Below are 27,875 nucleotides of genomic sequence, written 5' to 3' on the forward strand. Positions count from 1 at the left end.
GGAATACCTTTTGAAATGATCCTCAAATTCATAATAATGGTATGATAGGTCTATAACTAGTCCAAGTATCCCTTAAATTTTTCAGTTAATTTTCTGCAAATCTTTGGGAGGGAGTATTTTCATTTAATTTTACTACTTTGATGCCTTACTTATTAATTCTTCACATTATTTTCTTTGATTTCCTAGTCCCTTTTTCTCTAGAAAGGCATTCTGCACATAGGACTTTAGTGATTTTGCAAACATTTGGGAGGGATATTTTCTCTTTAATTTTACAACTTTGATGCCTTATTTATAACCTCTTCACATTATTTTCTTTCATTTACTAGTCATTTTTATTCTTTAGAAAAACATTTTGCACACAAGACTTTAGGGGTTGGACCTTTTAAGTGAAGTAGTATAATTTTTCTTTTATCATTTCTTTATGCTCTTTAGTTCTTGACCTTTTTTCAGCTTCATTAAACTCATGATTTTTTTTTATTTTTTCTTTTATTTCTTCACTTGACCTTTTTAGATGAAATTTATGATTTGATAGGCCATTCATGTTGGAAATAATGAGAGGGGGGTGAATCAATATTCCTTAGCAATTAGCACTTTTAAATATTTTCATAGAATTAGTTAATCTTCAATTATTATTAATGTTTATCCAGTAATAACAGTAAACAATAAAACACAATAGGCACAATAATTTTAGGTGGAAAATCCCCTTCGGGTCAAAATCCACCAAACTCTTTTTTAATAAATTATTTTGATCTTTAGCCCCAACTGAAATGAAAGTTACAACTTCCTAGAATTCTAGAAAAGCATTCCTCTCCATCTCCCACTAGAAGGATGCCCCAACGCCCTAGTTTCTTCAGTAGTCAACTGAATGGATGCCCAAACATCCTAGACCAACCTACCACCTTGATGTCTTTAAAAACTCCAACCTATAGGTGACTTCATGCACCAACCTAACACCTCCCTGCCACTCTATAATGATCAGAGGTGAGACAAGAGAGTGGACTCCCATACCATGGACAATGATCCATGATACAATAAGATTTACAATGGTTTTCTTGTACTTGATTGAACACCCAATCACACTATGACCTGTAATGCAACCATGACATCATCCCAATAGTGACTCCTATACCTCCCAACAATGCCTCTTCGACTCTAGGAAACTCTTTTACAATAATGACTCTTTCAATGATGACTCTTTTACAATATTGGATTTTTAACAAGACTTGACACTTGACTCAACATTGCTTCTTGGATCAATTGCAGCTATGGAGGTACCGTTGTGCTTGCTTTAAGTAATGGTACTTTGGCATTGCATATCCTTCTATTATGTGTCCGAGTTGTTCTAAAGTGTCATGCTTCCTACACATGTATTAACAAGAAAGACCCAAATAAATACAAAACAATATAGTTACGTTGTCCTGCAAAAACATATGCGAGAGATTATACTCAAAATTAAAATGAAAGCACTAATCATACATACCTTGTTATATCAGATGTACCCTTGACTGTTGATGTGTGGTCCTTACTGCACCAATCCTTGAATGCATACTTTTTCTTGCCTTCTAGGATCTCAATATTGAATCTTTTGTATCTATGTAATTTGAGATCTCCAAGGTCTGAAATTTCATCCTATAGTAGTCCTCTGAGTCCTCGTTCCAATCTCATGGGTCTGATTGAGATTGGATTCTTCAATAAAGAGTTACGCCCAATCTCCCACAGTGACCTAATTATAGACTAGTTTAGTAGAGCGAACTTGAACGAAATGCCACATGTCATTGTTTATACCTTTGCCCCTGAACACGATACCCAACAAACTACTGTCTGCCCTCTTCCTATCACTATTTAAAAATTTTGAATGCAATTTTCAGAGAGAAGGTTATGATGATTTTCCCAAGGTCACCTTATTGACATGGAATTCGAGAGCATGCAAAAACCCTAACTTCCTTAAATCATATCTCAAAAAATATAGTGAACCAAGATCAGAAATTTGGTCACACGTTTCATCAAGATTCTAGTTGAAACGAGTTTTACTTTAAGCTTCTGAAGCTTCGTAGAAAAAAATATATAGTGAAAATTCCACAATGGCCTGTTTGAAGCAGTGAAATCCTAGAATCCATGGGTCTAAAGTTACTTCAAAACAGACCTTCAAAATTGATCATAATTTTGTGCCCTAACCAAAACTCAACAAAACCATAAAATACTTGGTTTCTTCAATATCAGTGTAACAATTGGAAGGAGATCATGGAGTATACTAAGAATAGAGTTCCTTTGTTCAATGGAAATAACTATGCACTTTGGAGTGGAAGAATGTAGGTTCATTTGTTGGTGCAAGGATGCAAAGTATGGGAAATCGTTGACAAAGGCTTCACACCAAACTAGGATGAACAAGGTAAGAAAAATATGGTATATGATGCAAAGGCTAAATATATTATTATCAATGGGCTTATCAAATCTATTTATCTTAAGGTATTGAGTTGAAAAACTGCTAAAGAGGCATGGGGCAAGCTTGGAAATATATATGCAGGTAACTGAAAGGTGAAAGAAGCAAAGATTCAAATTTACAGGGAAAAATTTGAGCAATTCAAAATGTAGTGATCAAGGTTATCAAAGAGCTCATGGCTGAGAAGAAGCACATCAATACTCTTGAAGATGAATTAAAGATAGAAAGGGAACATGTCCTAAATCTTAAAATTAAGGTTGAAGAATACAAATGAATTGAAGAATCACTAAGGAAACAATTAAAGGAAAGAAACAAGGAAATAGAGGCATTAGAAGCTGAAATAGTCTCTCTACAAAGGAAGTAAAAAATGGAAAAAATCTTCAAAAATACGCTAATAGCTCAAAGGCTTTGGAAGAACTCATCAGCAATCAGTGATCATTTAGTGAAAAGAGTGGTCTTGGTTACAAAGAGAAATACAAAAAAAGTTGAAGTCCTTCTGTGACAATGAAAGAAGATGGATATGCAAAATATGCCAAGCAGGTAGATCTCTCAGCTAAATCAAGAGATCAAGACTCACAAGAAGAACCATGGAAAACAATTCCTTGAAGAAGATTTCCTCCCAACTATCAAACTATCTTTTATGGTCATTGTTATTCATGTGGAAGGTTTGGACATAGAGCTATAGAATGTCACATGTATGTTTGGAATGAATATAGTTCTAGGAGATCTTTCAGAAATGGATATTCCAGAACTCAACAGAATATCAACAGATTTGATCATTTGAGAGATGATGTTGAATGTTACAAATCTAACAATTTTGGGCATATGGTTAAAGATTGCAAACTTGGAAGCTCTTCAAAGGAATTCTCGCAAAATCAGAATGAACAAGTATGGAAAAAGAAGATTGAAAAATGTGTTATCGCTCTCAAGGCTGAAAGAAACAAAAACGTTTGGTATCTTGACAGTGGTTGTTGAACACATATGGCTAGATATAACAATAGATTCATATCCTTGAAGGAAAAGAAGGATGGAATAGTGTCTTTTGGAAATGATGAGTCTTCAAACATCATAGGAGCAGGTACAGTCACACTTGGAAGCATGGATGCATTAGCAAAGGAAGTGTTATTGGTTGAAAATATGAATCACAATCTACTTAGTGTTGGACAAATGTGCGATCAAGGACACATGATGCTATTAAACTCTAAGAAATGTGAATTCAGGATAGGAAAATTTGGAAAAAATGTGGCTACAACAGGTAGAGCTCCAAATGACATATATTTTGGATGAAACACCTAAAGGGTGATTTTTTGCAAAAGAAGATCAAAGTTGGTTATGGCACAAACAAATGGGACATATAAATTTCAACAATTTGCTCAGGATAAGGAAAAAGGAAGCAGTAAGAGAAATGCCTAAAATTCAAAACCTACCAATACAATATGTGAATCTTGTTGTCACGACAAGCAAACAAAAGTTGATTTCAAGACAAAGGAACACTTTGCATCACATCCATTGGAATTAATACATATTTATCTATGTGGTCCTATGAGAACAGAATGTTTAGACAGTGAATTATACTTTATGCTAATGATAGATGATTACACCAGAATGACAGCCATTAGTTTCTTAAAGAAAAAATATGAGGCATTCGAATGTTTAAAAATATACAAGGAATTGGTCAAAAATGAACTGGATTTGAAGATCAAATGTCTGAGATTAGATAATGGCGGATAATTCATGTCCAAGGCATTTCAACAATACTGTGGTGAAAATAAAATAAAAAGGTAATTCTCAACAACTAGAATGCCACAACAGAATGGAGTTGCTGAAAGAAAAAATAGAACCATAAAGTAAATGGCTAGAATAATGTTAAATGACTCAAAATTGGATGATAAATTATGGGTTCAAGGATTGATACAACCGTATTCATTATAAATAGAGGTCTTCTTAAGATTAATTGTAACATGAATCCGTAAGAACTATGGAAGGGAAGACTGACTAACATCAAATACTTCAAAATATTTGGAAGTAAATGCTACATCAAAAGAGAATACCAAAAATTGGGCAAGTTTGGTTCCCGTGTTGATGAAGGTATTTTCATTGGTTATTCACGTAAAAGAAGGGCTTATAGATGCTACAATTCGAGGAAAAAACAAATAGTTGGAAGCATAAATTTTACTTTTGATGAAGACTATATTCTAAAGGATAATAATGAGAACGTCTCAAAGGGGATTGGGGTAGAAACTATGAAGGATGAAGAAGAAGCTCCCAAACAAGACCAATCAAATAAGGAAACAACAGTCAACTAAGAGGAAATAAGAAATGATCAACAGAATGTACAAGAAACTTCTCCAAAAGTTTTAAAAGAATGGTGTCAAAATAATCATCCATCAAATCAAATCATCAACAACATAAATGAAGGAACTAGAACTAGAAGAAGTCGACAACTTCGTTCATCACAACAAGCCCACCTTGCTCTTTTAGCAACTTTTGAGCCTAGCAATTTTGAGGAAGCTAGTCAAGATGAACACTGGGTAGTAGCTATGAATGAAGAACTGGATCAAATTGAGAAGAACGACACTTGGGAGTTGGCTCCACGACCAAAGGATAAAAATGTTATTGGAACTAAATTGGTCTTTAGAAAAAAAGTTGAATGAGGATAGACATGTTACCAGGAATAAGGTAAGATTAGTCTGCAAAGGATATGCACAAGTAGAAGGAATTGATTTTAATGAAACATTTTCTCCCATTGCCAGAATGGAAGTTATCATGATGTTTCTTTCTTATGCATCTCGAGAAAAATCAAGGTGTACCAAATGGATGATAAGTCAACCTTTTTAAATGGTGAATTGGAAGAAGAAGTTTACATTGAACAACCTGAAGGTTTTCTGCTCTCTGACAAGACTATGTCTGCAAATTAAAGAAGGCACAACATGGTCTCAAACAAGCTCCTAGAACTTGGTATGTTCATCTTGATGGATATCTACATCAACAAGGATTCAAGAAAGGAAGAGTTGACAAAATCCTCTATGTGAAAGTGGATCAAGATAACCTAACAATTATCAAGGTATATGTGGACGATATAATCTTTGGAAGCAATGATGACAGATTACGTAAAAACTTTTCCACAAATATGAAAAGTGAGTTTGAAATGTCTCTACTTGGCAATTTGACCTAATTTTTAGGGCTTCAGATATATCAACAACATAAACGAATATTTATATATATCAAACTAATTACATCAAGGAAATCCTCAAGAAATTCAAGATGGAAGATTGCAAGCTTGTCCTTACCCCAATGGTAACAGATTGGAAGTTAAGTTTAGAAGATTCATCAAAGGATGTGGACCAGAGGCTGTATAGATCTATGATTGACAATCTTCTATATGTGACAACTTCTCAGCCAGATGTAATGCAGGCAGTTGGACAAGTAGAAAGATTCCAAGAAGCACCAAAATAATCTTATATTATTTATGTCAAAAGAATTCTTTGATATATTAAGGGCACAACAAAATATGGTTTATGGTATCCCAAAGGAAATGATCTAGTTATCAAAGCTTATATAGATGCAGATTAGGTAGGACATGTTGATGATTGAAAGAGTACCAGTGGAGCAACATTCTATTTATGTAGTTTCCTTGTATCATGGTTAAGTAAAAAACAATATTCAATCTTGTTATCCACAGTAGAATACGAATATATGGTGACACCAGCTTGTTGTACTCAAGTTTTCTAGATGAAGCAAACTTTGAAAGATCTTCAAGTCAAGTTTGATGAGCATATTCCCATATTCTGTGATAACACCAGTGCCATTAGTATCTCCAAGAATCTTGTGATGTATTCCAAAACAAAGCACATTCCAATCAAATAACATTTCGTTAGAGAGCAGGTCACCGAAAAGAATATCAAGCTTGAATATGTTGGAACAAAGGAATAAATTACTGACATCTTTACCAAACCATTGCCTCATGAAGAATTTGAGTATCTTCACCAAAAGCTTTTGATTTTCCCAAGTTCTCATTAGACTCTTTCTCTTACCTAACTAAGTAGAAAGAGGGAGTGGAGGTATGTACAAGTTTGCGGGATGATAGTTTGCCATGGGGAGTTACCCTTTTCCATTAATGACAAAAGGGGAGAGAAAGTAGTAGGGAGGTGTCATGATCACAAGGGAATTTCTTGCGTTGCCATTAATGCCAAAGAGGGAGACTATTGATCAGTGGTTTTCATTGATTTCAACCCAAGCAACACCAGGGGCTACCCTAATTTTGCATGGGAATTTTGAATTGACAACTCATCCTATTTTGAGTCTAGGATCTTCTATATGGATTCTACTCATTGATATGTTTCCATTTATATATGGAATGCCATGTAGTTCTTCATGGTTTGAGAGTTATTCATGTTTGAAGTTAGTAACCCTAGTTAGTGGGCTAAAACCACATGAAGTTCTAGCATGGAACTCATCATTGGTTGTGGTCATTGAATAGTCAATAATTAATAACGTTTTATGCTCCTAAAATCCCTCCAACGTTCACTTATTGAGGACCCTCTCAACTCAAGACATTTCTATAAATAGTGACCCTCATATCCTCCTCTCGCAAGCACTTTTCAATGAACTATCTTGTGAGAATACCTCTGTAATTTTTCGACCCTCATGAGCTTCTAACCCCGGATCTATTGTAGGGAGTTTAAGGTTTTGTTGAGGTCAGGATAGGGCACAAAATTATGATCAAGTTTGAAGGTCTGTTTGAAGCAAGTTTAGAGCAGCCTCCTGCTAGGCCAGGGGTCAATTTTGAGAATCGGCCCCCTAGCCTACAAGGGTGCCACTTTGCCCTGAGCATGCACACCAACATCTGGGAAGACCACGACCAGGCCCACCATGCTCACTGCTGACAGAGTGGCCTCCTGCCTACCAGGGGGCTGTCAGGTAAGCCTAGGTCATGTCAATTTTTAATTTCTAAATTAAATCTAAATTTCATTAATAAAAAGCTAAATATTATTTTACTCAAATGTGTTTTTTGTTTGGTATTTTACGCGAAGATAACAACCCAATTGACACATAAATACTAGTAAAACTATGGTAGTTTAAGACCTGCACTCAGCAAGAGGGAAACTAGCCTTTCAAATGCGATAGTATTCCATTGAATGTGTCGTCGATAACAATGTAGTTGCTCCACAAAATCTTTCCATGTCTTTTGATGAACCTCAAAAAGCCTTGACGTGATGTGAAGAATAATGATAATGAAATTTACGATATAGTGGAAATTACGAAATTGTTTTACCGCATGGTGAATGTGGTATTAATTTTTTTATTTTTATTTATAAAAGCTTAACATTTAAATCGTGTTATGGCGATATATTAATTTATTTTAAATGTGTGATAGAAGATATAATAAAAATTATAAAAAATATTCAATTGTCTAGTAAACGTTATATAGTTTAAGTAAAAGATTAATTTAGATAAAAGATTTAGTTTAAAATTTTAATTTAAAGATTAGTTTCATGAGAAAATTTTAGTTAAATTTTTTTAATAAATTGTAGAAGAAAAATTTGGAGGGAAATACATGAAATGGAATTTTTGGAGGGAAATTTTCATTCTTTAAGCTATATATTATCATTAGGAGAGAGTTCATTTGTATCATTCAAACTCTTATGTTTGAAAGGAATGGATTCTTCTGATAGTGAAGTTTTGCTTTATGAAGCATCAACATATTCATTGCGTAACAACTCTATTCATATTGATGAATATAACAGAAATTCATTCACTATGAATAGAAATTCAAAGATTCCACTTAGTCCTAATCCTAAGGACTATGAGAGTAGCACTCATGAAGGGAAGGATGAATAATTTCAAATAAATAAAGAGTCACTGTTTCCACCTAGTCCTAATCCTATGGACTATGAGAGCAACAATGATGAGGAGCATGATGAAGAATTTTAAATAGATACAGAGTCACAGTTTTCACTTAATCCTAATCCTATGGACTATGAGAGTAGAAGTGATGAAGGTTGGGATGAAGAATTTCCAATAAATCGAGAGTCACAATTTCCACTTAGTCCTAATCCTATGGACTATGAGAGAAGTAGTGATGAAGGTCAGGATGAAGAATTTCCAATAAATCGAGAGTCATAGTTTCCACTTAGTCCTAATCCTATGGACTATGAGAGCAACAATGATGAAGGCCAGGATGAAGAATTTCCAATAAATCGAGAGTCATAGTTTCCACTTAGTCCTAATCCTATGGACTATGAGAGCAGTAGTGATGAAGGCCAGGATGAAGAATTTCCAATAAATCGAGAGTCACATTTTCCACTTAGTCCTAATCCTAAGGACTATGAGAGCAGTAGTGACAAAGGGCAGGATGATGAATTTCCAGTAAATAGAGAGTCACATTTTCCACCTAGTCCTAATCCTAAGGACTATGAGAGCAGTAGTGACGAAGGGCAGGATGAAGCACTTAGTCCTAATCCTAAGGACTATGAGAGAAGTAGTGATGAATGGAAAGATGAAGAACTTAGTCCTAATCCTAAGGACTATGAGAGCAATAGTGACGAAGGGTAGGATGAATAATTTCTAGTAAGTAAAGAGTCACATTTTCCACGTAGTTCTAATCCTATGGACTATGAGAGAAACACTAAGAATTCACATGATGAAGAATATCCAATAAACATCGAGTCCAGTTTTCCATTTAGTCCTAATTCTAAGGACTATGTGGGTAGCACTGATGAAGGGAAAGATGAAGAATATCCTCCAAGTCAATATTTTAAAAGCATATATGATAATAGTGAGGATAATATTCCTCCTAATAATGATGAAAATTCTTATACAAATGATGATTCAATGATGGAGACATTGCCAGCAAATATTGTTTTGAGGAGTAGGATCATACCTTTTTGTATCAATCCAAGATGTTCTAGTTATACAAGGGGTAGAGAAGAATATCTCATGAGAAGAAGTTCTATCAATGCTCTCATTTCAAGTGAATGTTGTCAAAAGGATTGATTGAAACATATGGATTTCATGTTTGCATTGGAGAAAAGGAAGAGATATTTGTCAATGAATAAAAGCATGCAAAATTCATATTTAGTGGGGTGCATGCAATCTACACTATCAAGTTATGATTATCATTTTGGTTCTTTATTTATACATAGAAAGAGTTTCAAAATGTTTCATTCAATGGGTAATTTTCGTGTGTCAAGAATCCAAGAAAGTTTGGAAAAGGATCCCACATTTTATTCAGAAGTATGTCATAAACAACAGTTTGGGAAATTATCCAATACTGCAATGTCATGGATGAAAGACTTATTTTCAAAGCATGGAGAGTGTATTCCAAATAGAGAGACACTATATATTCCAGATAATTTCTCAAGACGAGAAATCTATAGCTTATAAAAAGAATATGCGGAAGGCATTTAAGGAAACGGTTGAGTTATTACATCTCAATATTTTGTGAAGATATGGAAGAAATAATTCAACAATGTCCGTATTCCTAAGAAGACAAGGATGGGGGTTTGTAGTAGATTTGCTTCTCTTAAATAAAAAAGGGATAAATGTGAAGGGGCAGAAAGAGGTAAGCATTCATAACATTAATTTTTAAAATTGTATAGTCATCAACTATGAAAACGTAGTTATTAATGAATTTATTTTATGTTGTGTAGGCTCCATTGTCAAAGCACTTCAAGAGCATCGTGAACAAAAAACAAGTGAAAGGAAAAATTTGTACAAGCATTGAAAGAAGTGTTATGATAATATGTATTTTGGTTTGATAATTAATGGTATGGACTAGAAGAAAACAATTCTACCACATTTCGTTTGAATACCCAAAAATTTATACAAGGAAAAATTTATTTAGTATCACTTGGTGGGTTGTATGGTCTTCAATGGGAAAATGTTGCCAAGGGTATATTTCACAACTCCAAATATTCATAATGATGAAAATATGACAATAACCATAATTCATGATGTTCTTTCTCATTAGTTTGGTAATATTCCTGAACTTTTGTATCTACAATTGGACAACACTAGTTGTGAAAACACAAAATATATTGTTTTTGGATATCTAAACATGCTTATTGAATTGAGAATTTTTCATAAGGTAAAGGTTGGTTTCCTACTTTCTGGGCACACTCATGATCATATTGATAAGATGTTCAGTCGTTTTTCATTCACACTGAGGAGGAAGGATGTTGGGAGACTTCCATCATTAATTGAATGTATTAAAAAAGCATACATGCCAGAGCCTATTTTTGATATGTTGGAAGAAATTGTTGACATGTGAATGTTAATTCTAGGATCGCATGGTGAGGAGAATGCATTGAATGAATTAATGACATTAGCTTCCAACATCAATTTCATATGAAAACAATTGATGGGAAAACACTAATATGGGGCAAGAAGTATTCAACTACTACATAATGGGCACCGTCATCGGGTTTGGCATTTTTGAAGTTCATCCGGATCATCCAATATTTGTGTCAAATATATTGTTATTACAATCAATTGTTGAAGTTCATAATGCATGTAAGAAGAATAGAGATATAAATTATTTTGATTTCCCAGAAGAAATTAAAAAATGTATTAGATATACATATGAGTACTTTGATATTTCTAATTCAGTTTGGTGGGAGTATTTTTTCAATAATCAAAGTGATATCATTTCAAGAACAACTAATGAAGATATACCTTTGAAAACTCCATTTATTTGGCCACAAAATGCATCAAATGAACATGAGGAAAGAAACATTGTTGAACAACAACAATCTCAAGGTATTATTAATTCTTCATAGTTAGAGGAAAGAGAAATGTGTATTGGTTCCATAAGATCTCGTGCACAACGTGAAGCCATGGAAGACCTTTATAGGGGTTCAATACAAGATATTAAGGAGGGTTGTTGATCTATGTGGATGTTGGTGGCCACCCACCTAGCCCACTTGGAACCCCACAACTGTCTCTTTTAGTTTTTCAATTTCGTTAATTGTAGCACAGTTTACTATTTTTCGCAATTTTTTCGGGTCCTGAACTTCCAGAGCCGTTTTGAGGCCCTAAATGACGTTTTTTGGGAAAGTTAAGAGGAACATGGGTTTGTATATTGATGATTCTCATCCCAAAGTTGTAGTCCTCAGACATATCTTTCTAATGAGGTATTGTGCGCATCAAACGGAGATCGTATGCCAAAGTTATGACCCTGGAGAGTTGATGTACCAATTTACCCAAAATGAGGCCCATAGTTTGGTGCTTCATCTCCTAGGGTTAGGTTTTTGGATGCTTAAGGTTTTCCATTATTTCTTAACAATAAATAGGCCTCCAACCTCATTGTATGATAATTCAGAGGCATGTAGCTACCACATCTCTTCTCAGAGATAAGCTACCATTTCCATAGCTAGTTGATTTCCATTTCTGTTTGTAAGCATATTTAAATATCTTACATTAATGAAATGAAGTATTATTTTTGCTACATATTTGTATTTATGGTTATTTATATAATTTGTTGTGTTCTTTTTTAAATCCATATCAGTGGTATCAGAGCGGTCTGCTCTTTCTCTGTTTTTTTTGCATGTACCCAACGAAGTCGGGATATAAGGAGCTAGGGATTGAACTGGTTGAACCTTTGCAATACCAACCTTGCAAATCACGATGGCCTCCCATGGTGAATGAAAAGAAAGACGAGGAGGTAGGAGATCCTATCAAAATCTTTCTCGAAGAAGCCCTCGAGCGATAGAGGAATGTGATGGTGGACAAATTTTCCCAGATCCTTCAACAACTACCCACAGGCAACACATCTACTTCCAACAGCTACTTTGGAAGCGCCACACCCTTTAAGGTACAAGTTAACATTGGAATTTCGATATTCAAGGGTCAGATAGATGCAGACGCTATAGATAAATGGTTAAATCTGCTAGAGGGATATTTCTCTATTCATAATTTTTCCAGCCAGGAAAATATTACTTTCGCTCTTCTCAAAGTCGCCCCGCACATCAAGGATTGGTGGGAAACCTACTACGAGTAGAAGAATGAGAGTACAACCTCACTGTTTTCAGATGCACCCACTTGGAATTTGTTCTGGGATGCACTTAAGGATCAGTACTACCTTGTTAAAAGCTATGAGGATAAATACATAAAGTGGACCATGCTGTGGCAGGGAAGGGACCAAGATGTGCTGGAGTTCACAAATATTTTTCATACCCTTTGCACAAAGTTGGGTATCAAGGATTATGAGCTACATTTGGTACTCAAATATCGCAGTTACCTACACAGGTACATCTAGGATGAGATGGAGTTCCTGAACATCTCCTTGCTTGGCACGACATACTGATACCTATCAAGATTGAGCAAAAGTTTAAACAAAAGAAGCAAGACTTTGGATCTGCAAATCTGAGGCAAGGGAAAGGCTTCCCCAAACAGCAGAACCAAGGACAAATCCAAGACAGGGAAATCGAAGACAACTCGTCGAAGCTACAAGAAAAGAACAACACCAAAAAGTCAAAGAAGGACACAAGAAAGTGGTGTGAGTTCCATAAGAGCCCCACTCATAATACAAGTGAGTGTCGGACCAAGTAGTCGATGGTGGCCGAGTTGAAGGCTTCAGAATTAGACGCATGTTCCAACCCTGAGTTAGAACCCGACAAGGGGAACGAAAAAGGGAAGAAAATCATTGATGCGTAGCCCATCGCCACTATTGCCACCACCAAGATCCAGAAGAATGAGCCCGAAGATCCAAAGGAGGGGGAGCGTCTTTTCTACTCACATATGCAGGTGAAGGGTTCATCGCTACAATTCATTGTTGACAGTGGGAGCCAACATAGGACAAGATCTCCAAGTCCACCAATAGTGCCACCTTCCCTACAACATCAAGCCCTTTGCAGATGAGGTATTATGTGATGTTGCACCACTTGATTTTTGTGACGTATTATTAGGCCAACCATACTTGTGGAAGAAACATGTTGTGTATGAGTCAAGGCCTCATGCTGTTATTATTTGTTTGTGTAATACATTATACAAGATACCAGTGGTAGCCCCACCTACTGCCACTTCTTTGATCTCTGCTAAAAAAGGCAGTAAGATCATCTCCGAGACTAGGAAATTTATTTTTTGTTTGGTTCACCCTCAAAGTAAAGGGAATATCGTAGCCACACCCATGGCCCCCAGGAAGGTTTCCTCCACGCAGCAGAAGTAGGTGGATACAGTCATGAAAGAAGACAGGGACATCTTCTCCTCACCCATAGGGGTACCGTTGCACTGTCAGGTCAAGCATTCATCCGATCTGACTTCCGGAGAACCTCTACCCAATGGGCCAATCTATCACAACTCCATTGTGGAAAATGGCAAGTAATAGTGTGACATGATCAAAATCAGGTGCCACACAAGTTTCAGGTGGGCGAAAAAGTCTAGTTGCATCTATAGAAAGAACGCCTTACAAGAGCCCATTAGAAGCTCAAACCACTTCGATATGGTCCTTACACAATTACCAAGGTTGTGGGAAACAATGGTTTGGAGCATAAAATTTCCCCATTCCTTCACTTGCACCGATTGTTCAATGTGGACTACCCTCGACCATGCTTCCCACCATTACTGGACACATTAGAGGTTGCAGAACAGCTCACCAGGGACCAAGTTCAGTACACGTTTTCGCATCTGATGGAGGCACCCAATGCAATGGGGACCATTGTTTCCTAAGGGGGGAGGAATGATCTAGGTGGATGTTGGTGGCCACCCACCTAGCCCAATTGGACCCCCACAACTGTCTCTTTTAGTTTTTCATTTTCCTTAATTGTAGCACAGTTTACTATTTTTAGCAGTTTTTTGGGTCCTGAACTTCTGGAGCCGTTTTGAGGCCCCAAACGATGATTTTTGGGAAATCTAGGGGCAACATGGGTCTATGGCTTGATTTGTTTCATCCCAAAGTTGTATTCCTTGGATAGATATTTCTAACGAGGTATTTTGTGCATCAAACGGAGATCGTATGCAAAAATTATGACCCCAGGAAGTTGATGTACCAATTTACCCAAAAAGGGGCCCATAATTTGGCGCTTCATCTCCTAGGGTTAGGTTTTTGGATGTTTATGGTTTTCCATTGTTTCTCAACAATAAATAGGCCTTCGAGCCTCATTGTAAGAGAGTTCAGAGGCATGTAGCCCCCACATCTCTTCTCAGAGATAAGGTACGATCGCCCTAGTTGGTTTATTTCCATTTCTGTTTGTAAGTATATTTCAACGTTTTACATTAATGAAATGAAGTATTATTTCTATTGCATCTCTGTATTTATGGTTATTTTTGTAATTTGTTTTGTTCCTATTTAAATCTGAATCAATTGCATTATCATGGTGCTAGCAGATGGAGATGAAAATGGCTATCCATTCTCGGTTTCTAAGGTTATAAAGGTCATTACAGAAAATGAAGATGTTGCAGGTGTTGAAGTACATTGGTATGCCGCAAATACACACACATTCAATGGTGTGTACAAGCAAAATATGGTAGTTGATAAAAAAATTGGCAGAAAGAGAAAAATAAAGGGTACTAATATAAATCATCGCTGCACAGACCTCTTAAAATTGGAAAATGTTGACATACTTGTTTATGATTTCAATTTAACAAAGAGAGGAACTCTTCGCTTCGAGACAATAGATATTCTTAATAGGTTGTTACTAGAAGAAACAATGTTGAGATGGGAGTCTACTGAACCTAGTCGTAGATCTAGAAGAATTTTGAAACCTGAAATGGTGGACATGCATGTGGACTTAGATAGGGCACTAGTTGATGAAAGAGAAGAATATGGAACATCTTCGTCTACATCTAGTCATTCATATGAAGATGTGAATTCTGGTGGTGTACAAAAAAATACGAGTGATTTTGAATAATTTTCTAAGATAACTTATATAACTAATGTTTGTATCGTATCTTGAAATAAAAAAATTGATTTCCATATGATGTTAAATGAACTTATGAGTCATTTTTATGTTTGTTGGATTAATGATGAGTTTTATTGTTTAGAATATCCACAATGCAACAATACCTTAGAGATATAATTTATGTTTCATTCAATCTACAAGTATTGACATTTTGATTAATTTAGTCATTTAATTTGTTCATAATGTCATGGTTTAAATGTGTTGAAAACTTAGAGTTTTTAATTCTATGGTTGAAAAAATTCCAATATTATTATTATTATTATTATTATTATTATTATTTTATTTTATTTTTTATTTTTATATTTAATGTTATGGTTAAAACAATTAGAATTTTACTGATCTTTCATGTCATGTTATTGTATATTTGACAACATGAATCAAAACTGATGGAATTTTAATGTGTTTCAGATCTCATTATTTTATCTTTATCGTCATTACTAAAAAATGTTGAAATTATACATTGGAATGAAAAATGTTATTCTACCAAAAACATTAGTGTTTTTTTTTTTGCATAATTACTACCATTTTTTAAATATGTTGAAAATTAACCTTAAAAAAACATCGTTCCAGAATACACACTTTTCGTTTTTAGGACTATTTATCATTTTTTTTGGGGTTTTTTGGCTAGAGTTCCCATTTTGAGTTTATAGCTCTTGTTTCAAAGCTTACGTCATTTTAGTTAAAAATGTTAAAATTTCAAACCTAATGAGATCACTTTCATTACAAATAAGAAACCATCTGCACCACTTCTAAGCTAGGAAATCATACATAGTGAAGTACCATCTACTAACACACATATGATTAGGAGTGTAGGGCACATGAGTTTATATACCATTGTGTTCAAAAATGAAGAACCTGGGAGGATTGAAAAACTAAGTCTGAATTGGTAGATATGAGGCTGTTTTGGATGAAGAGGGGACACTTTTTGGAAATGAACCTTTGGAAGCGTGATTTTCTAAAAAATTTCAGAATCAAAGCATCTCAGAATCATATATATCTATATATATATATATATATATATATATATATATATATATATATATATATATATATATATATATATATATATATATATATATATATCTATATATATATATATATATATATATATATATATATATATATATATATATATATATATATATATATATTATTTTTCACTTCTTTTAAAAAAAAATCCAAAATACGAAATTAGTTGCAGAAGATATGAAAACATGCATATTTGTACGTAAATTAAGATATATATGGCATCCATAGTACATCAATAATTAATTAATATAGAATCAACCAAAGAATCTAGCAATTACAAACAAACATCAAATTTTTAAGCATATCACAGATAGTAGAAGGTAGAGAGTATCAATTTTTTTAAGCATATAATAGAAAGTAGACTATTAGAAGATAAAACATCCAAATAATTTATCTAGAAAGTTAATAACTATCAACATGACTAAATAGCAATGTTTACAAAATAGGCTACTTGGCCACCACCATCTGCACACTGAACTAGGAAGACTGAAAAGTTCAAATTCATAACACTAAATTTTAAGGCTCTAATATATCAGCTATAGACTATGAAAACAAAAGTAGTGAACTGTTAATGTATCTACTTAGAATGTGGAAAAGAGAGGGGTGAGAGGCCTTTTAGCCTAATCTTCCCCTTCCCTAAACTCACCCTAGTCCCACTTAAACCACAGTTGAGGAAAAAAAAAATCTAGAACTGTGCATGCTCCATCTAGCATTGCACAAGAAGAATTCTAGAACCATTCCCAAACCACACCAGAATTGTGCTAGAAATGTGGATAGAATCGTCATGGTTCCCATAGTTTCATGAACCATGATTTTTCATGTGAAGCCCGGTTCCAAATTTCTGGTTCACGATTATGTTTACGATTTAGGCATGGATCTGCATAGTTCATGATTCCATCTACAATTTGGGCATGGATCTGCATGGTTCACGGTTGCAGACTTTGAGTCTTGGGTCGGGGGGTTCCTAAAACATTGATGTGAGCATGAGAGCTCACAAGTAGTAACAATGCACACTTGAGAGGGTGGTTTGGAAGTAGTTTCTCTTGATGGGGCAATAGTGCCCTTGCAAGAGTTGTGCTTGGAGTTGTTGAGTACCATTGCATAGAGGTACATTAGATATATTTGTGGGTTTGGAACTTGCAAGTAGTTTTGCTAAATTTTCTAGACTAAATTTCAGATATCAACACTTCAACAGCTATTCAACTATGATACTATATTTATGGATGTGGGAAATCTTGGACTTCGATGGGAAATGGTTTTTTGTTTGTGCTTTTCTTTTGGTTCATTCTTACATTTCCCTTTCCAAATATTTCTTTGTTTTCATTTTGATTGTTGTCCTTTCAAGTACTTCAGTGCTCATGACCTAATTGAAATTCATGTCTCACTTTGCAATGTTAGCATTCTTTTTATGATATCTAAATTATATATATTGAACTCTGGTCCCACTAGCGGATGCAAAATTCTTGCCACACTGTTTGCAAGTTAAGAATTTGTATCATTTCCATAACAAATATCTACCTTTATGTTGTAGCGGCTACAACCACCCTCCAAAATTTATCCTTAGCTTCATTTTGGATCCTCCCTACCAACCATCCTTAGCAACATGTCTTGGATTGTCAAGTACATAAGCTTCATTGGTTTTTCATCAGCTTGAAAGCTTGTGCATGATTGTTTGATTCACTCCCCTAATAGGCTACTACTCCAGACTTGGGCCAGCTACTGGCTGAGTAGCTCTCTCAAAATATTGTGCAATTCTTGCGGTGAACCAGCCTTCCCTTCGGAAATTGTGCAAATATGACTGGCAGCCTGCTGGGCCCAGAAATTGCGCAATCTGGCCCAACAGTGCAGCTCAGCCCAGAAATTGTTCAATTCTATGCAAGAGCTAGTTGCTCCTCCTAGAATTTGCGCAATCCCTCTGGACAACCAGCCTAGCTCCTCCCAGAAATTGCGCAAAAATATCTCTCAGTCAAGCAGGGTACTACATGTGCCTTCAGGTTGACCGGATCCCTCCCGAACCAAGAAAAATTGACTTGCATGCATGGGATTCTTTTTCCAAAAATAGAAAAAAGAAACACGCAAAAAGAATCCATAGATTTTATGGATCTATTTTTAGTAGCTGGAGGTTACATGCAAAGATCATTTTAGAAACTTTCCTCGAAGTGTCACTTTTTCCTTGATTTGTGGCATGCGTGTCATGAGCCTCAAACTTATTTATTCAGCACTTCAGAGCTCATTCTTGACATAGATCTTGGATCTTTGACATCCCACAACACATCCAGGAGTCTTTGGCACATCTAGCTCAGCTATTTCTAGGTAAGTCCGCCTTGCTTGTATTTTGCAACATTTATGTCGCTTTTTGTGTTTTGGCTTGTGTGAGTGTTGTATTCTTGATTTCTATGAATGCTTGCTAGCTTTTGCATGCATGTTAGCCTATACAAGCACCATTTCAATTTTCGTTTCCATCTCACTATTGTTGCATGCATGACATTGTTTTGCACAAATGATCGTCGATTCTGCTGTTAAGAAATTTACTGCATAACATAAATAATTACTGAGAGGAATAAATATAAAAATAACCAGCAACAACCATAAATACATAAACACACATGTTTATCTGGGAAAACCCAAAATCCGGGGAAAACCCAACCTAATAAGATCTTATTAGCATTGGCCAAAACCCTGGCCAATCCGACCAAGTGAGCCTTCACCGCTCACCTCCAGGTCTTGCATTACAATAAAGTCCTTCCAGCCTTTTATAAGCTCCATTACATATAATACCATGGGCAGAATACTATGGGTGCACAATACCATGTGCCCCAAAACCATCATTGTTTAACCTGGTCAACTTTGACTCTATCCTGAGTCAAGTTTACCTAACAATTCCCCCCCTTAAACTTGACTTGGGGTTCCTTGACTAACTCAAGCCAAACCTGTTAAGTGAGACAATCCCGCTCACTCTAGCTCTTAGCCCCCTCAGAGTTTTTACCCGGGGTATTGTTAATCTGATATCCCCCCTATCACCTAGGTCTAACCCAAACTTTACCGGTGATCACTGAGGGGTACACATGCCTTACCAGGTCTTACAGTAGTATGCCCATTTACATGCAATAATTTTGACTTCATTAATTTTTTTTTTTTTATTGCTTCTGCAATTCTGATCCATCCTATCTCAATTTGATGTGCTCAAAAACTTCTATCAAACTGCTCTAACTATGAGCCCTCATAGATTCTAGCACCGGTAAATATCACAAATGCACTGTGATCCCTAGCCAACACTATCTTTTGCACATTCTCCTTGAGTTTCTTCTGCGTAAGATTGTTCCACCATTATTTTCAGACCCATACCTGTAAAAGAAAGGTTGCATTGATCTCATCAGGCACTATAAACCCCTGGCATCAAAGAATCCCCTTGAAGTCAATATCTGGCTCTGATACCAGTTGTTAAGAAATTTACTGCATAACATAAATAATTACTGAGAGGAATAAATATAAAAATAACCAGCAACAACCATAAATACATAAACACACATGTTTATCTGGGAAAACCCCAAATCCGGGGAAAATCCAACCTAATAAGATCTTATTAGCATTGGCCAAAACCCTATCCAATCTGGCCAAGTGAGCCTTCACTGCTCACCTCCAGGTCTTGCATTACAATAAAATCCTTCCAGCCTTTTATAAGCTCCATTACATATAATACCATAGGCAGAATACTATTGGTGCACAATACCATGTGCCCCAAAACCATCACTGTTTAACCTGGTCAACTTTGACTCTATCCTGAGTCAAGTTTACCTAACATCGGTGACTCATTTCACACACATGCATGTTGTTCCATTTTCTACATCTTGTATTCATTGTTTGCATGCATGATCATTTAGTCCTACTTACACTCAGTATCGCCATTCATTCACATCTTCATGTGGTTCCAGTTTCCTGTCGGTGGGTCTAGGCAACCTTGGCACGGACTCTACCTTTCCTGGATAGCATTGTACAATTTTGAGAGGGAAGGCTCTGGATTCCTCCCAGAAAATGTACAAATTTTGCAAGTAAGTTCCCTCGAGTCTTGCTTTGTGTAATTCTAAGAGGCAGTGACTGTTGTCCTAGAAAATTGCGCTATGCAGTCCCTGGGCCTGCATAACTTGCCAGTTAAAATTGTGCAATATCAACATACAACAGGCCAATCTGGATTGCGGATTGTGCAATTCCAACGGTCAACCAGCCTCTCAATAGTTTAGGATGCCTTTTGTACAGTTTTAGAAGTCAGTCTCCCGACCTCCTAGTGAAAATTGCTCAATCCTTGCAAGCAGTTCCCTGGGTATGTTGCATGTCAGTCCTCGAGTTTTCTTTTGTTTTAACTGACATATTTATTGCCATGCATGTCATCATGTATCCAGATATAGAAGGTGTTCATCTGTCTCTCAGGAGTTCAGGATCAATGGCCTCGAAGAGAGTAGGGTCAAAGGACACCGACGGAAGCACAAATGGAGCAACAATTGAGCAAGTGTCTATGACTTTACCAATATACGCAAACACCAAGCTAATTGTAGACAAAGAAATCAAGCTGAAATGGAAATAGGTCAATGATGCATTCTCAGGCACATTTGGTGAAGATATTGAAGACCACAAAGTCTATGTGAACATTCACAAGTCTATCTTATACCAGATTTCATGCGGATACCCCACATTCCCATGTGAAGATATTGAAGACCGCAAAGTCTATGTGAACATTCACAAGTCTAGCTTATACCGGATTTCATGTGGATACCCCATGTTCCCATGTGCAGACATGATACATTGGATCATCTCGCACACTGACCCCGAGACGATGGTATTGATTAGTGTCAGTGGGACAAATATTTCTACCTTCAGGCCAGAGGACTATCAGCAGATGTACCACTTGCCAAAGCTAGTGATCACAATGGAGACACCCTTCAGCATACGTAGTAGCAATGCCAACTTCAGGGATATCTTGAAGAATTAGGTGAAAGAGCTAGCCAAATTCAAGATGACACCTAACTATATTTACAAGATGAAGTTACTATGAAATTCGTATCAGTACTTGGTCATCTTTGTATGTTTCTTGTATGGCCAAGAGAGCACAGAGAATTTCCCACAGAGTTGGGTGATCCCGCTAGACAAACTAGCCAATGAAGGCAAAGCATGCAACTGGTTCAACATGTTGACTTACAGGCTGAAGGAACAGGTAACAGGAGCTTGACAGCTACCCAAAGGTCAGCAAGCAGAAGTCCACATGTCCACTTACATCTTGGATGCAATCTGCAGCCATCAGTAGTTCCTGGGCTTGAAGTCGGCATGGACACCAATGGGAACCTCTATCAACGCTTATTGTAAACTATTTTCTGAATGCAGCTTCCACGAGGTCATCACACAGTTGTAAGACCATTTTGTCACTATGATATTTGAGCAATATCTAACTTGCATGTCGAAGGAAGCAATGGAGGCACTGATCAACATAGTAGATTGGTACGCCTCACCTCTTGGAACCTTCATAAATATGTACAGCCCGGAGAATCCTTTGCATGTTTTGCTGAATTTTTCCATCGAAAATCTCGTAATGCAAGAAGTATCGTACCACATCTCGGAAGGACTATCAGCTAGGCTGCATTGGAAGAAGAAGGCACATAGGCACACTCTTTCGTTACGGATCTAGTTGTACAAGATATAGAATCTCAAGCATGCAGATGATGAGACAGAATAGTTCAAGACCCGCATTGTTTTGTGAAGGATCCCTGTGCGAGAGTACAGTTTCTCTATGTCCATGGGCATGTCGTTGGGCTGAGGAAGACCAATGGAGATATTGTCACACCTTCTCTAACCCCAATGAACTGGTCGGCATCGTTGTGGAATGGTTAGCAAAGTAGTGTGAAGAAACATCCAGGAGAGAACCAACAGTAGCAGTAGAGGTAAACATACTGGTGCATGACAAAGGGAAGAGAAAGAGTGTCAACAGCGTAGAAGTAAAAAAAAGCTACAAGTTTAGAGCAGAACCACTTGTGGTAAAAGAAGCTTTGGCAATAGAGGTGAAGAGGAAACAACACGGTAGTAGGACCACGCAAAGGCTGAGAGAAAAATATAGGAGGGAGGAAATAGTGAAGGAGTTGCATGAGTTGAAGGAGAAACTCTGGAAGGAACGGGAGCTACACATACAGGAGAAGGAAGTGTAGCAAGGATAGATACAGAAGGGGGTGAAACATACATAGATTGATGAAACTGCGCCCATATAGGTAGTAGACTCATCCGAGAAGCTGGCACAAAGAAGACAGGGTGAGTAGTTGCAGGAGTAGGACTTCACTCAAGAGATTGAATGAGTACTTGAGTAGATGGATATGGAGATGGAGCAGCCAAAGTTAGAGAATGACATTGACCTCGTACCTTACCACTAAGAGGTCGACCCACCATCTTCACCAGATGCGGAAGTAGAGCAAGTCCCAAGTGACCAAGGAGATATTGAGATCCTTGGAGACAATATGGAAGAAGAGATGCACAACATATCATTCGATGAGTCGCAACATAGAGTTGTGCAATCGTGAAAAGTGTCTACTATAGATTACCACAGTTCTCCTGGACAAGGTGAGGAATGATTAATCATATCTGATGTGAATAAGCATCCAACAACATTGGTTGATACTACCAAAGCATATGTCGATGCCACTAGCCCGAGTGTTCATTTCTTGATAGTAGAGAACGAGCGAATGGCTAAGGAGTTACAGATGGCCAAGTAGGGGGGAGAATTAGTTATAGCATTCACGCAAGCAGAGTTGAAGAAGGAGATATTAGATGAACTATCATTCCTTGATACAGTCATGCAGGCATTGTATTCCAATTTTGGTACCGTGCATAAGACAATTGTCCATCTCAATGGTTAGAAGCAGCGATGTGCTAGGAGAGCATGTATCTTGTCAAACTTGCATGCTATTGTCGATCAAATGCAAACATGGACAATGATATACAAGGGATCCCCGTTACACTTGCCGAAGATGATGAAGCCCAGAGCAGTCGAGCTAAAGGCACACATCCAGAGTTAGATCTAAAACTATGAAGAACTCTCGCAGCTCATGACTAGTTTACAAGCTTCCCATTTATGGGTATTGAGAAGGTCAGATGTTGTTGCGTGCACACATGCGATCCCATCTATTGGGATAGCCATTGAGGCAAAAATAATGTAAACTTTGAAACGGGAACTGATACTGTTACCTGTTTCGTAGAGATGGCAAAAAAGTGACCCGATTTTGAAAAGGGGTGATGCAAAACACACATGTTTTTTTAGAGCATAGTTTTTGGCACTTTAATTTTTTTTTATGTACATTATGTTTTAGAATGGTAGTGATTTTGATGCTGATTTTAAAAAGTGGTAATTCTACATCAGGCCTTTTTTTTAAAAGACCTATCTTTTGACTTTAAATTTTCTAATGTATGAAATGTAAATAATTATTTTCTAAATTTAATAATTTTTGAAGTGGTCTTCTTCTTCATATTTCTTTTTTTGTAGTGAGGTTTTTATTGTTTTTCATATTTAAAGAAGAAGGTCGATATTTTGAATTTTTGATATTCTACATATTTATACATCATTAATTAATTTTTCAATCCACATGAAATAATTGTCTCTAAAAAACAATAATTTTTAAAAATTGACGCAAAAATAACCATTTTCAACATAAATATAACTAAAAAACTACATGTTTTGATTATTTTTTGTAATTTTTTGCTAGAGATGACATGTCAAAATCACAATTTTTATAGGAAAATTTTAACTAAAAATGGTTAAATAATAGTTTTTTTTAATGAATTTCATGTCAAAAAAATAATAATAATAATTTTTTTTCAAAAAATAATGATTAACATAAAAATTAATGCGAAAATCACATAATACAAATATTGAACGCATAACAACCTTAATTGAGTGCTTATTATTACCATAAAATGTCAAAGTCAAAACATTACAAGTATAACTAATTAATAGTTACAAAAAATGAGCTCGATTTCCAAGCATAAATTAAATTTAATCAACAATGTCATGTAATCCAAACTCTTTATCCTCTAGAGTTTCATCATTGTCTTCTTCCACAATATTTTCTGCTTCATTTTCCTCTTCTAATGGATCTTTGATTTCTATGAATCTCCCAATGTACGCCTTTCTAATCATTCCATGTAATCATGGTTAGGGTTCATTTGCATTTTTTGCCACACATGATTCACTAAAGTCCCCTTTCTTCAATCCAATTTCTTGCATTGCATCTGGAAGAAATTGAAGAGCATTAATTCTTTGCTGAATAAAATTGCACTGTATTGGATCTTTTTCAATGGCAATGCAATTTCTTCCTTTTTGAAGGCAACATGCTAGTGTTGTATCTAATTATCAAACAAAAAAGAAATAATGAATTAAATTAGTACAATGACATATAAATTAAGAAATAACATATTGAAATTCAATTCCATATAATAAAACTTACGTGAGCCAGAAAATAAATCCAGAACCCAATCTCCTTCATTTGAACATATGTTTATAAGATAGTTAATCAATAAGTGTGGTTTTTGATGAATGTTAACTATCACTCCTTTTGCTTTTTTGTCTTCATATGTTAGTTTTCTCACAACAATATCATAAGTCGGTATTTGGCTATGACTCTTTCCATCTACCCGATTAAAAATAATAGACATATAGCTATCATCTTTTGCCCAACTATCAATATGGTTGAACTCATAATCATTTATAAATGGTTGATATTCATGGTTAAGAAGATTTGACTTTTGCCTGTAACATGAAATAGTAAAAGTTCAATTAACTTGTCCATAAATGAATTTTTTAACATTAATCAAATATACATTTTAAATGTCTTACCATGTAATTTTCATCCTTCAATTTGTTTTCCCCTTGAAGCTTGACAATAACATTGCCAATTGTGTGTCTGAATGAAATGTCACAAATCTCCATAATGGTGATGACGTGACTTCTAGAAATCCCGCAACCACTTTACTAAGAGCTTGATAAGTATAAGGGTCACTATCATAGTCAATGTTTGGAATATTGAAACCATGGGGAATATCTGCAATAACTAGGGCATAATCCCTTTTAGGTATGAGTTTAGCAATGTCTTCACAGTCACCTTGTATTACTTGATATTGAATAGTGTCAAGCCCATTTGAAATGAAATGAGTAAGATTTGGATCAAGTTCAACATTCTTAAGACGTTGCTTCTTCAATCTTTCGATCTTTATTTTTTCAATAAAGGTTCTGAAACTATCTGGTGCTCCATTTTCATCCTTCTTCATCTTTTATAAAATAAACAAATATATGTGTAAGTTATAAATTAAAAATAGTATACAGATGAATAAAAATGAATGTATAAATCAACATACATTTTTAAATGCAAGATGATTTTTTTTTAATGTTGATGTAGAACATGAATTTAGATAGTCGCATACAACATCATCCCAACTATTTTCATTCAACAATTTAACCATTTGTTCTTGAATTTTCATGTAAACTTTTTTACTGCATAGATAAAGTAAAAAGATTTAATATAATGATATGTATAACAAATACTACCAAGAACAATATGTTATATTTAAAAGAAAATTATAATCTAGAAATAAATAAAAATAAATAATTCAACAAACTTTTGAAATTCCTTAGACATTTCCTCCAATGATAATTCCCCTGACCTCACACGAGATAATATTGCTTTGACAAGTTTTTCATCCTTCACTCCTTGCAATTCTCTCCAAGGTGTGATAGTCATATCTTCTGGAAGCTACTTCATTTTAGGACCTGATTTATTGTTGCTACATATCAATGGCTTAGACCTTTTGACCTTCTAGTTTTTAATGCCAATGTTCTCCCACATGCTAAAAATCTCATTAATCAACTCCCATATCTCTCTAGTTCTAAAGGCCAATTGGAAAATGTTATCAACACCTCTGAATAAATCACTAACTTTGCCGCCTTTGCCACCTTTTGAATTGTTTTTCTTTTCAATTTGATATCCTATTTCCATACAACATTCCTTTCGTAAATCTACAGTAACATTTATCCTATTCCCAACACATTTTTCTTCAAATTCACTATGAATAAATATAACCCTTTGGATGAAAGTCATAGACATCCTATATTCATTATCTGAATTATGATCCCATGCCACTAACGTTGCTTCTGTATCTAATAAACCAGCATAAATGATACATTTCATTGTTTCAAAACATGGGTTATTGGGATATTCCTCCATCAATTGTCTTTGAGCTTCTATAGAATGGTCCCCCCCAAGCACATATTAATTGTATTGAAAACATTTTGACTTATCAAATGCTTCTTTGTTGGGAACTTGAACTGGATCAACAATAAGCACATAATTAACCACATGAGCATATGGATTGTACCTCATCAATGTCTTCAAGTTGTGAACATGCAGATGGTGTGGCTTTTTGATTTGATATTGACATTGTCCTTCACTTTCCTTATAGATCTGTCTGACATTAAGCTGAAATGTATGACCACCATCAATTAATTTTCTCTTTGTCAAGTTCTGTCGAATGGCATTTTGTTTTGTTTTGATAATGTCATCCTCTAAATCAGCTCCTGGTGTAATGATTTCTTTGCTTTCTTTCGAAGTTTCATTGGGTTCTTGACTATTGGTAATGACTACTTCAAAATGTTTAACTTTACTTTTCTTCTTCATAACATTCTCATCATTAACTGTAACATATTTATTCTTGGGCATTGTTAATTTTGGTCTTTTACGACTCTTCTTAGTTCCAATGTCATCCTCAGTAATGACAACATATTCTTCACTGCGAGTTTCAACTTCCTCGTCTTCAAAAGTAACTTGTCTACTCTTGCTATATTTATCCACTAGAGGATTTTTTTATGATCCCTTTAATGTAGTTTTGTAGCATTATGAATTACTACATTTTGCTTGTTTGCCATATCTTCTTCTGACACTGAATAGAAACTGCTGACAACTTTCATAATATCATGCTCTATGAAATGAATGACTCCCAACCTAATTGAACAACTTTCAACAAAATTCTTCCAAACAAAATATCATATGTCAATAAGAACAAAGTTATAAAAATATATTGAAACAGTTACAAGAATGCAAAACACAAATATAAATAACAATACTTACAATATTTTTTGTCATCTCATTTACAATTTGTTTTTACAACTTTGTATATACTTCTCTCATGTCATACAATGAATATGATAACTGGTCTTTAATCCTTTCATGTGTCTTGGGTGGTTTTGTAAGTATGTAAACAATTTCACTGTCCGGTACCAAACACATGTCTATGACTTTTTCCATCACCTCATAAATTCCATTATCATTAGGTATATCAACATATAGATATATTTGCACATCTTGGCTTTCTCTTTCTTTCACATACTAGACATTTGATGGAAGTTTCACTTCTTTTGATTTCTTCCAGTATGAAATCAACTTCTTATCATTTCAGGCACTTGAAAGATTTGTAGCCTTCAGCGCAGG

Source organism: Pinus tabuliformis, chromosome 5_1 (assembly GCF_031772625.1).
Source record: "Pinus tabuliformis cultivar Carrire ecotype Pingquan chromosome 5_1, CPIR1, whole genome shotgun sequence".
Taxonomy (NCBI): domain Eukaryota; kingdom Viridiplantae; phylum Streptophyta; class Pinopsida; order Pinales; family Pinaceae; genus Pinus; species Pinus tabuliformis.